Consider the following 12,445-nt stretch of genomic DNA (forward strand, 5'->3'; position numbering starts at 1 on the left):
ACCTTTTATATATATATAAATGAGGCTATGGAAGGGTTTAGACAAGAGGTAGAAGAGGAAAGAAGTGTAAGCATTGAGAGAGAAAGAGTGATAAAGACAAAAAAATAAAAATAAAAATGGCGGAGGAACATATAACATATTATTTCATGAGTCTTCTTGAGTTATTTGGATTTTCTTAGTCTCATCGTTTTTAAAGGAATAAACACAAGGTAGAAAGAGTAGAGAGCTAGATTGAGGAAAAGAATAAAGGAAAAATTTAGAGAGCGGAGCAAAGAAACCCTAGGATTTGACGCCTTGACGAAGAAAAAGATTTTGTCAGGGTATGGTTTTTTTTTCTTGAGCTCTTTATATAAGCATGATTTCATGATCAAGTTGTATGTTCCATTGCGTATGATTATATATAAAATGTTTTGTATTTTGCTTAAGACCATGTTTGACTGGAACTTAGTGATATGACGGGTTGACCATAGCCACCAAAAAAAATAAATAAAAAATAAAAAATAAATTACCATTCCCAACACCACCTTACCTTTCTAATATAACTTGGAAAGAGAAATAAGAGTTTAAGAGAAAGTTGAAGAAAGAACAAGAGAGGGAGAGAAAAGGGGCATGGGGTTACTTCAACAGTTCTTGATGACCAGAGGATGGCAGTAGCATGGCCATTGGTGGCCATAGTTGAATTGCTACATGCATGAAATAAACAATTAACCAAAACAAAAGAAAATTAAAAGGGAGGTTTCAGAGTTTTTATGATGGCTAGAGGTTGCCAAAGTGTTGTCAAACAATGGTGATCGAGATTAACTAGCGGTGGTGACCAGAGCTTGTGGTGCCTAGCCACAGGAGGTCAGCTGTAGTAGAAATGTACACAGGCACCCTAGGGTTCTTGTCGTTATGCAATGAGGAAGACAATGCAAAAGGTTCATTTGGGCTTGTCAACCGTTCTATTATTTATTTATTTAATTCCATTTTCATTTGTTAAAAGTAGGAATCCAATAGAAGTCCAAAAAAACGTAAAAATATTCAAAAGTATAAAAAATTAGACAATGGCATAAACTAACAAACAAAAAGTTTTATTTAAAACATCTTTTAGGGCATATTAACTCTACTTATTAGTCTCTTTATTATTATTATTATTATTATTATTATTATTATTATTATTGTTGTTGTTGTTGTTGTTATTTTTATCTAGTATTTTAGTCTCTTTTTGTATGTTTTTACTAGTGAATTTATTTTATTTTATTATTATTATTATTATTTTTGATTACATAGGAACTCCAACCATCAATGAGCCATGCGGACCCCTAGTGCGACACCAAATCTACGAATCAGCGTCCTCCACCCTCAGGTCTTGCTGATTAGGGTAAAGTCTGGATGTGGACACAGCTTTCGTGCATTAATTGGAAGTTCGGCCAACCCGACCCCCGTGACACATCTGCATTACCATCCACGGTCCCCGCTGGTTTACAGAGAACTCTCACCATCCACGGCCATCGCTGACTCACAGAACGAACTCTTACCATCCATAGTCCCCGCTGACTCACAGAGTAGACTCTCACCATCCACAGGTACTGTTGACTCCTTGAGTGTATTTACTTGGAATTGAACATCCGATACTTCTTCTTACATGCCGATGCCTTTCCACCGCATCATGCCCGTGGGGGCCCTAGTGAATTTATTTTATTCTATAGAAAGTTGATCCCAACTAGTGGGACTTAAGGTTTGATTTGTTGTTTTATTTTATTTTATAAAAATTTGTTAAAAATAAAAGAAAAATTCAAACAAATGCATACAAATATCAAAAAATGTATAAAACAATATCAATTTTTTTTTTAAATGCAGAATTTATTTATTTTTGGTAAAAATCAATAATCAATATCCTTTTAGGGTCTTTTGCTCAAACTAGATCTTCTTTTATAATTTTCTTCTCAAATTTCTTCTCCCTTTCTAAATTTGTCCGACATTAACATACTAGTTTTTTTTTTTTTAGAAGAAAACTCTATTATATTTCAAAATCGCATCTTTCTTCATTTCAAATTTCAATTTCAAGGTTTATTTTAATTTCATGTCTAAACTTCCATTTTTTTCATTTCAAATGTCAAGTTCATGGCTTTAAAATCTTATTTGAGCTATACTTTTTTCATTTCAAATCATGAATTTTTGAATTCTAAGACCTCCTTTTCTCTCTTTTCCTTTTAAAGTCTTTGGTTTTACAATGAAGGCCCAATTGGACATTCCTTTTCTCTTGAAATCACACCATTATTGGTGTTAAGTTTGGGCACACAATAGGAAACGTTAAATCTTTTAATTTCTCTTTTTGATTTTGTTTGCTTTAAGACAAATATTCAATCAATGACACAACTATAATTTCTTTATTTTCTACCTCCATCAATCCTCACTCAAAAGAAAACTATGACTGCTAGAATCCCTTGTACTTTCCAGAACTATGTTAAATCTTAATCTCGTTAGTTTTCATTGAAAAAAACATACTAAAAACCAAAACATCTACAAAACAATTAATCAAATGAGGATATTATCAATTTTTTTGATTCATATTAATAAAATGTTCAAGGTCTACCCTCTCCTCAATTGTCAACAACAAACGTGTCAAATCAATACTTGATCTCCATATTCACCTTGCAGGCTCAAGTTATTGTTAATTAAGTCTTAAAATTTGATGGATTGTAATCCAATTAATCGATATTTTAATTTAATTAACTATTTTATGAATTTTTGCTCTATTCAACGCCACCCTCTTGTTCTTATAAATAATTGAATTACTATTTTGCATATTTTGGAAAAGCATAATGAATTTTAGTACTTTGTAGACAAGATTTTTTTCCTAATTTTTGGTAAGTAATACTTTTGGGAAATTTGTATTATTTAGGAAAATTTCAACGCAAATCGTTTTAGCAAAATTTTGATATTTTTCACAAGAAAAATATTTATACTTTTTATTTTTGGTTTTGAATTTGGTTGCTGATGAAATCTTGGGATTTTGTTTTTTGAATTATGTTGAGGTAAGAATGAAGATAGTGATATTGTATTTGAGATGGCTTTTGTTGTGCTGGAATCAGGAGACGCGTGAGCTGAGTTGGAGACACGTGAGCTACAAGCTGGAGATGTTATCCGAGCCATTTAATTTTGATTTAATTTTGATGAATGAAATTTCTCAAATCTAATTCATTGTAATTTATTGTGATTGATTCCAAACTACTTATAAATAGAAGAACTGTGGACACATGAAAAAACAGTGAAAAGAGAGGAAGAAGAGAGTGTGAGGAAGAGAGAAGAGAGGCTTGAGAGAATTATATTTTTTTTCTCGGCGGTTTAAGTGAATTGTGGTGTGCTTCGTGGATGTAGGTCAATCTTGACCGAACCACGTAAATTTCTAGTGTCCCAATTTTTCTGGTTGCTCATAGGGTCCTAACAAGTTATTAGAGACTAGGTTGGAGCAGAAAGACCAGATTGAAGTTTTTCACCGAAATAGAGCTTTGTCCAGTGGCTCGAAATTGAATTTTGAGGCCACCATCACGTTCACCTCACCGAGACGAATCCAACAGTGTTTGAAAGGAGTTCAGATGAAGGCACACACGCCATCACGCGCTTTGACGAAGTAGTACGCCTTGTCACGCGTTAGTAAGCTACCGGTCACGTGCCCTGCATGCGCACCATGTGTCTTCCTCGCCCGGACCGTCTCGACCCAACTTGGCATCCCTCAATCTGACCCGGTAGTCCTCAACCTAGATCCATACCCGATCAGTCCACATCAGTGAGCCAATGATGCGCGAGTCAGCGCCACATCAGTCACTATTGTGTCAGCCACGACATCATCGCCACGTCAATGCCACGACAGAAGGTGGACCCCATAGCACCATGTCAGTGCCATGACAGTAGGTGGGCTCATAGTGCCACATCAGCACCGTTGACTAGGTTTGACCGAACTTTTCGGAGTCATTTTAGGTCCGTTTTTTGAATGTCTTGAAACATTTATAAGGTGTTTGACCGTTTCGGATCCAACCATGCTATCCATTTGAGCTAATTCCATTTTTAGATCAGCGAATCGAGATATCGAACGAAAAAAGCTTAAAGATCAAAATGTTCAATAGCAACAATTTTGATTTCTGGAAGATGCAGATTGAAGATTATTTGTTTGGAAAGGAGTTGAACTTACCATTGAAGGGTAAGCCAGCATCTACGAATGAGGATGAGTGGGAGTTGTTTGATTGAAAAGCTCTCGGAACCATTAGAATGACGTTGTCAAAGTCTGTGGCATACAATATCAAGCATATATCATCCTTCAAGTCTCTGATGGATGCCCTTTCTAATATGTACGAGCAGCAATCGGCTGCTAATAAGGTACATCTTATGAAAAGATTGTTTACTATGACCATGTCTGCAGGTGAAAGTTTTAGCAGACATTTGAATAATTTCAATGAGTTGTCGGATTAACTTGTCTCAGTCGGGATTACATTTGATAGTGAGATTCGTGCCCTACTGATTCTCAGTTAGTTACCCGAAAGTTGGAATGGTATTGTTACTACAGTCAATAACTCTGTAGGGAAATCAAAGCTTGTATACGATGAGGTCGTCAGCATGATTTTAATGAAAGAAATCAGAATGTAGTCAAACCATGGTTCCACTTCGAGTTCAGACTTGAACCTAGAAAGTCGAGGTAGAGGAAATAGGCATGGATGATCAAACAACCAGGACAGATCTAGGCCCAGGCAGTCTAAATCTAGAAATCCTAGAGGTTCTCAGGACACAGGTTGCCAGGGCACAAAAATTATTGAGTTCTAGAACTGTGGAAAAACTGGTCATTATAAGAACCAGTGTAAAAGTATGAAGAAAGAATATGAGATGAGGGAAAAAACAGAAGCAAATGTTGCTTTAGAAAATGATGATATGTTGATTTTCTTTTTAGAGAGCACAAAGGAGTCTTGGGTGTTAGACTCTAGAACTTCATTCCATGCCACTTGCAACAGAGATTGCCTAGAGGAGTATACATCAGGTAATTTCGGTAAAGTATATCTTGACAATGATCAACCTTGCGACATTACCGGCTAAGGGATAGTGAAGAAAAAAAATGAATGGGTTAGTATGGAAACTGAGAGATATCAGATATATTCCAGACCTGAGGAAGAATTTGATTTTAGTCGGTTAACTGGCAGATGAAGGATATAACACAACTTTCATTGGTGATGAATGGAAGATTTCGAAGGGTGCACTGACGATTGCACGAGATAAGAAAAGTGGTACTCTTTATGTAACTTATAATGCATGCATGTCTATTATTGTTTCTACAAGAAATGATGATAGCAACATATGACATCAAAGACTCGAACACCTGAGTGGGAAGGGACTCAGGGTGATGCACTCAAAGGGTAAGTTGAGTGATTTACAATTGGTGAAGATTGACACATGTGAGGATTGCATATTTAGGAAACAGAAGAGGGTCAGTTTCTAAACAAACATCAATACCCTAAAGAAAGAGAGACTTGAGCTAGTCCATTCAGATGTATGGGGACCAACGACCATTTCATCCACAGGTGGGAAGCATTACTTCATAACATTTATTGACGATCATTCACGGAAGGTATGGGTTTACTTCCTGAAATATAAATCTAATGTTTTTGATGTTTTTAAATTTAGAAAGTAATGGTAGAAAATGAAAATGGTTTGAAAATCAAGAAGGTGAGAACAGATAACGATGGTGAGTATGTTGACACCAAATTCAAGAAATTCTGCTATGAGCATGGTATCAGAATGGAAAGAACTGTGCTAGGTATGCCTCAACACAACAGCGTAGCCGAGCAGATGAACAAAACGTTGACAGAAAAAAGCAGAAGCATGTGCATATAGTTAGGCTTGCCAAAGATGTTTTGGGCAGAAGCAGTCAACACAACAGCTTATTTGATTCACAGGAGTCTGTCAGTACCATTGGATTATAATCTACTAGAAGAAGTATGGAGTAAGAAAGAGGTAAGACTTTCACATTTGAGAGTTTTTGGTTGTGTTGCATATGTACATATCAATGATCATGTCAAGAATAAGCTGGATCCAAAATCTCGGGAATGCTCTTTCATCGGTTATGGTGGAGATAAATATAGGTATCGCATTTGGGATGATGAAGAAAAAAGTGATTAGAAGTATAGATTTGATTTTTGATGAAAATGTGATGTACAAAGGTAGACACATAGCATAATCTATAGAGTCCGAAACAATCTTTGTAGATGTGGATGATATTTTAGAAGGTGTAAGGATACGTCAGAAGAACACCGAGAATCCTTAGCAAAATACCTAGAATCCTCAGGTAGAAGAACATGTGGAGCAGATTTTTGCACCACCACCTCCTACTCCAACACCAGAGCTTACGAGATCTTCTTGGCAGCATGTACCAAACAGGAGGTATGTGAATCATTTACTTCTTATAGATGGAGGAGAACCTGAATGTTATGTTGAAGCATGTCAGGCAGGAGATTTGAGCAAGTGGGAGCTTGCAATGAAAGATGAGATGAAGTCTCTTAACTCCAACAAAACATAGGAACTAGCTAAGCTGTCCAATGGTAAGAAGGCTCTTCACAACAAATGTGTGTACAAGATCAAAGAAGAGTATGATGGATATAAGAGGTATAAAGCTTAGTTAGTAGTCAAAGGTTTCAAACAGAAGGAAGGAATTGACTACACTGATATTTTTGCACCAGTTGTCAAGCAGACAACCATTAGATCTGTTTTGAGTATTGTTGTCTCAGAGGGTTTACATCTTGAGCAGTTGGATGTGAAGATGACATTTCTTCACGGTGATCTTGATGAGGAAATTTATATGCAATAGCCAGAAGGTTTCTTAGTAAAAGGTAAAGAAAATCTTGTATGCAAATTGAGAAATAGTTTATATGGTCTCAAACAAGCTCCTAGATAGTGGTATAAGAAATTTGACAGCTGTATATAGAGGAACAATTTTTAGAAGTGCAATGCCGACCACTATTGCTACTTCAAAAGGTATCCTACTAACTATATTATCCTACTATTATATGTTGATGATATGCTAGTCACAGGATTAGATATAGAAGAGATCACAAAATTGAAGCAGCAATTGTCAAAAGAATTTGATATGAAAGACTTGGGTCATGCAAAGCAGATTCTTGGGATGCAGATCACTAGAGATAAGCAACAAGGTACGTTGCAGTTATCTCAGTCAGAGTACATCAATCATGTTTTACAGAGGTTTAACATGAGCAGCGCCAATTCTGTAAATACATTATTGGTAGGTCATTTTTGTCTCTATAAGGATTAGTCTCCTTAGACAGATGAAGAAAAAAACTTCATGGCTAAGGCACCATATGCCTTAGCCATTGGAAGTCTTATGTATGCTATGGTTGGTACCAAACCAGATATTGACCAAGTAGTGGGAGCTGTCAGCAAATATATGTCAAATCTAGGAAAGACACATTCGGAAGTAGTGAAGTGGATTTTGAGATATCTACGTGGCACTATTGATAAGTGCCTATGTTTCGGAAAAAGCGATTTGAAAATCCAAGGGTTTGTAGATACTGATTTTGCAGGTGAAATTGATCATTGCAGAAGCACCACTAGGTATATATTCACTATTGGCATAACAACTATTAGTTGGATGTCACAGATACAAAAGATTGTTGTTCCATCCACTACAGAAGCCAATAAAAAGATGATTTGATTTCAAGGTTTGTTAACGGAACTTGTATTAAAGTAGGTGAGGAATGTTTTGTACAGTGATAGTCAGAGTGCAATACATCTGCCAAAGAACTTCGCATTTCATTCCAGAACTAAGCATATTGAATTGTGTTATCACTTCGTCAGATCTTTGATAGAGGACGGTGTATTGACACTTGAAAAAATCCAAGGAAGCAGAAATTCGACAGATATGTTAACTAAGGTGGTGACTACAGAGAAGCTGAAGTTGTGTTCAACTTCAGTTGGTCTTCATGACTGAAGACATATTTTGAGCACATCATTTATTCATAATACAAGTTGAGGAGGCGTCTCCGTCTCTAAGTGGGAGATTGTTATGCTAGAGTCTGGAGACGCGTGAGCTGAGCTGGAGATGTTATCCGGACCATTTAATTTTGATGAATGAAATTTCCAAAATCTAATTCATTATACTTTATTGTGATTGATTTCAAGCTACCTATAGCCGTGGACACATGAAAAAACAGTGAAAAGAGAGGAAGAAAAGAGTGTGAGGAAGAAAGAAGAGAGGCCTGAGAGAATTGTATTTTCTTTCCCGGCGGTTTAAGTGAATTGTGGTGTGCTCCGTGGACGTAGATCGATCTAGACCGAACCACGTAAATTTCTGGTGTCCCAATTTTTGTGGTTACTCATAGGGTCGTAACAGGTTTGATTTGGGAGACAATTTACAATATATTAAAATTTGGGACATTTATTGGTGAAAGATTTGATATTTATTTCATTCTTAGATCATGTGTGCACTGCGATCAAAGTGCTTTGAATAACTATTTAAATGAATTGTTGTATTTAAAATTTATTAACCGCATGAGAATCCCAAATTTGATATAAACCTTAAGGGTTGTTGGGTTCACAACATCTTTCAAAATTCCTAGAAATGTAATACCTGTGACATCTCATTTTCACATTTGTTTGAACATGAGAATTTGATGTGATTAGTATGTCCACATGCTTAGAATGAAAATATTTCCATGAAACATGGACTATATTCCTAGCTCCCCTTATTTATAAATTTCATAAGAATCCCATTCCCATTGGAATCCTATATTTTTTTTCACCAAATTGCCCTTATTAGTTTGAATTTTGGACAACAGTGCCCTTTCAATCTAATATAATCACATTTTATTGTTATTTTTAAAATAAGTTTTTATATTTCAACTTAGTATAAATATTAATTACTACTAATTATAAAAAAATATAAAACGTTAATTAAAGATATAAATTATTTTTAAAATGCTCATTAAAAGTGTAAATACTTGTGTTAATTAACATTTTAATTGACATTTGTAATTTATTAAATAAAAATAATTTGTTATCTCATAAAAATTTAGTATAATAGTTAATATTTAGAAAATATATCGCCCTCAACTATTTCAATTAATCAATTAATAAGTGTTAAATGTTTTAGATTTATAATTCATATTTTGTATTTTTGGTAGGCTTTGGGTTGAAATGGTTAATCAACTATTAAATGCTAAATGTTTAGATTTATAATTCCTAACAATTGTAATATATGAATTTAATTACGTATGTACTTTTAGTAGGTTTAGGGTTGAAAAATATAATTTTTCTTCATATATTAGTTACACAAGTGTTAAGGTATTAATGATCATTTCTTAAATACTTGCCATTTTTCCCTTGTTGAGCCAAACATAGACATGAAATTCAGTTAACCGATTTGTTTGATTTTGTTTTGGTTCATGTTTTTTTTTTTTTTTTTTTTTAGATTTTTGGTTTTAAGTTTGGTTTTGTTTTTTATGTTCATGAACCAATGGTTACCCGAACCGAACCGTTATATGTATTTATTTACAATATATATTATTTATATTCTACATTACTATATAATAATTTATATAATACATCTTAAAGTTACAAAATAGCATGCACTAAATATTTTTTGGGTGATGAATTTATATAAATAAAGTGTAAATGTACACACAAAATCAAAAAACCAAGTAAAATATCTAATTTTTATTTAAAAAATTATAATGATCTAAAAATCATTTCGGATCAAATAAACAAACCAAACTGTCGATTAACCAAAGGGTTTGGATTGGTTTTGGTTCACAAAAATACTAAACTAAAAGGTTCAATTTAGTTTAATTTCTAAAGGTTCAGTTTTGGTAACTAGACCATGAACACCCCTAAGTGTGAGAGTAAGTGAAAGACTGAGAAAGGAGGTAGATTTGATATAGGCAATCTTAATATGCATGCGAAAATCATGTTTCCATGTGTGGTTGAGGGAGAAAGGTGTATAGATAATATGAGAGGGAGAAAAAGTTTGGTACGGAGAGCGGAAGGCTAGTTAGACACAAATCATGGCTATTGATAGAGTATGTTGAGAGAGAGAGAGAGAGAGAGAGAGAGAGAGAGAGAGAGAGAGAGAGAGAGAGAGAGAGAGAGAGAGAGAGAGAGAAACATTAAGAGGAAGAGGGAGGCTTGAGTGAAGGAGAAATAGGAAATGGAGCTGGAATCTTGTAATTGTTGCTCTCTCTTAGCGTAGAACATAGTTTGTGTATATATATATAAGACTTCTGTACGGTTAGGGTTAGTATAAAAAAATATGATGTAATTCTACTTTTCATATAGTGAAATTCAGCCGCCGCTCGCTCCTATGGATGTAGGCATACTACCGAACCATGTTAAATCCATATATTTTTTATTACTTTATCTTTGTTTTTTTCCATATTATTCATCATAATTGCCGTATGTTTTCTTTTCCTTTATCTTTTCTTTTATTTCCATCACATCCACTGTATGATTACTGATCTGCTGATCTGACTCTAGGAAGAGCTAGAGGCCACCCACATAACAACCCCATCCCAAGTTTATTAATTATCCTCACTTATGGCGGAGGAATACTTTGGTTACACGTAATGTCTTGGGAGATAACAATACCATACAAACTCTCCCAAAAACCATCCATATGCTAAACCATAAACAAACCTACTCTAAACACTATACATACAAACCAACACTTACCTACTGTCATACCTACTTGTTTAGTGTTGAGCTTCTCTGAATAGCTGTGGATACTTCTGATGTATTTTCATCTCTAATTCCCATGAAACTTACTCCACTACGTGATTACGTCAAAGTACCTTCACAAGTGAAATTCTCTTAGTATGTAACTCTTGTTCCTTATGGTCTAGAATCTGAACCGGTATTTCATCATATGCTAACATGTCCCATGATGACACCCGCTATGGAAAAATCTGAGCCATCGACGCATGGTGAGATTGTATATTCCTATGAATGCATGCGTGGTTGGTGGCATCTCACTCGCATTATTGGGTTGTATTCCACCCATGTTATTGGGCTGCTGCATTCCTACTGTGTTAGGCACAGAAGACTGGAAAGGAGGCATGTTACCCTTTTGCACTCTATTTTGCATATTCTCTCTTCTTCTTTCAAAGTTCCTTGATCTATCAGTATTGCGAGGTTTGTCATTGCGCCTACTTCTCTCATTGGCTCGTGCATTGTTTCTTACCCATTCCTTATGGTACTTGGGGTCATAGGGAACAACCTTCCCATCAATAAAAGGCTCCCCTCCATAATCTTTATTCCTAACATCCAAATAAGAATCAGGAAAAACCCAACAGACTCTGGGCAAATCTTTGATCTTGTATGAAAGATCTTTAGAAACAAGGGCTCCAAAAGCAAAGTAGTGCTTTGTCGAGATAGAGTAAATCTTCATCCTAGCTTAATCCTCACTTTCGACCACCATCGTGAGGGTTTTGATGAAGCTATCAATGATATCATCTCTCATGGGGTCACCCTCAGGCTCTTCCATCACAACTAGCCAGCGTTCAAAATCACACCCATCGAGTAAGATCATCTCATTTGGAGGATAGTTTGATAACTTGGGGCTTGGATCGTTGAGAGAGGATGCCATCTGGCGAGTTGAGAAGCATCAGAGGGAAGCAGTTGGCGACCAAGAGAGGTGGCCAACAGTGACCAGGGAGCGGAGGCTGAGAGAAAAAGTAGAGGAAGGGAGAAAGGACCGAGGTCGAGGTGTAGGGAGGGAGGGGGAGGAGCAAACAAGTAGCAAAGATCGTGTTTGCTTGGGTAGGAGAAAGCGACAAACTACACGAAAGGCTGCGTCTTCTGTTGGTGCAAAAACCTAATTTTCTTGGGCGCCAAGCATCACTCAGCGAGCAGAGGAGCTCGCAGGACCTTATAATGACATCCGCTACGAACAAATCTAAGCTGTCGACGCATGGAGAGATTGGACGGCTGAGAGACGAAGCGCCTCCCATTATTGATGACAAAAATGACCAGCTCGCCACGTGTCATTTGGAGACGTAAATCGAAATTATTGCCTCTGACATGGGTAATCAGGGTCGTTGATCGCGAACACAAATCCAATAGCTGCAAAGGAGCCGCGTGGCTTTCATCGGATGGATTGAAGCATGCCACGTGTTTCTATCCAGTGAACCCGAGGCTTTTCATATTTAAACCAAAATTTTTTGTTTGTTTCATTTTTCACTCTTCCTTGTCCAAATCATCTCCTTTTCCCTTGTTCTCTCCTCTCTTCTCCTTTCTTCAGTTTTCTTTCTTCTTAGCTTCCATCTGCTCTCTCCAACTGAAAGTGAAACCTTAGGGTTTCTCTTACACTTTTTTTTCAAAACAAAGACTAATCACCCAGTAGCTCTGCATTTCTTTGTTCTTTCTTCTCTTTGGGAATCTCTCATTCCTTGGGGATATTTCTTGACACCTCAGAGAC

General features: G+C 36.0%; 1 pseudogene; it reads right to left on the reverse strand.

Annotated features, from left to right (window-relative positions):
• LOC131160761 (multiple organellar RNA editing factor 8, chloroplastic/mitochondrial-like) overlaps positions 1-11,632 on the reverse strand; it is a 32,639-nt pseudogene extending 21,007 nt beyond the window's left edge.
• Between the last annotated feature and the right edge of the window lie 813 nt (positions 11,633-12,445).

Source organism: Malania oleifera, chromosome 7 (assembly GCF_029873635.1).
Source record: "Malania oleifera isolate guangnan ecotype guangnan chromosome 7, ASM2987363v1, whole genome shotgun sequence".
NCBI classification, from domain to species: Eukaryota; Viridiplantae; Streptophyta; class Magnoliopsida; order Santalales; family Ximeniaceae; genus Malania; species Malania oleifera.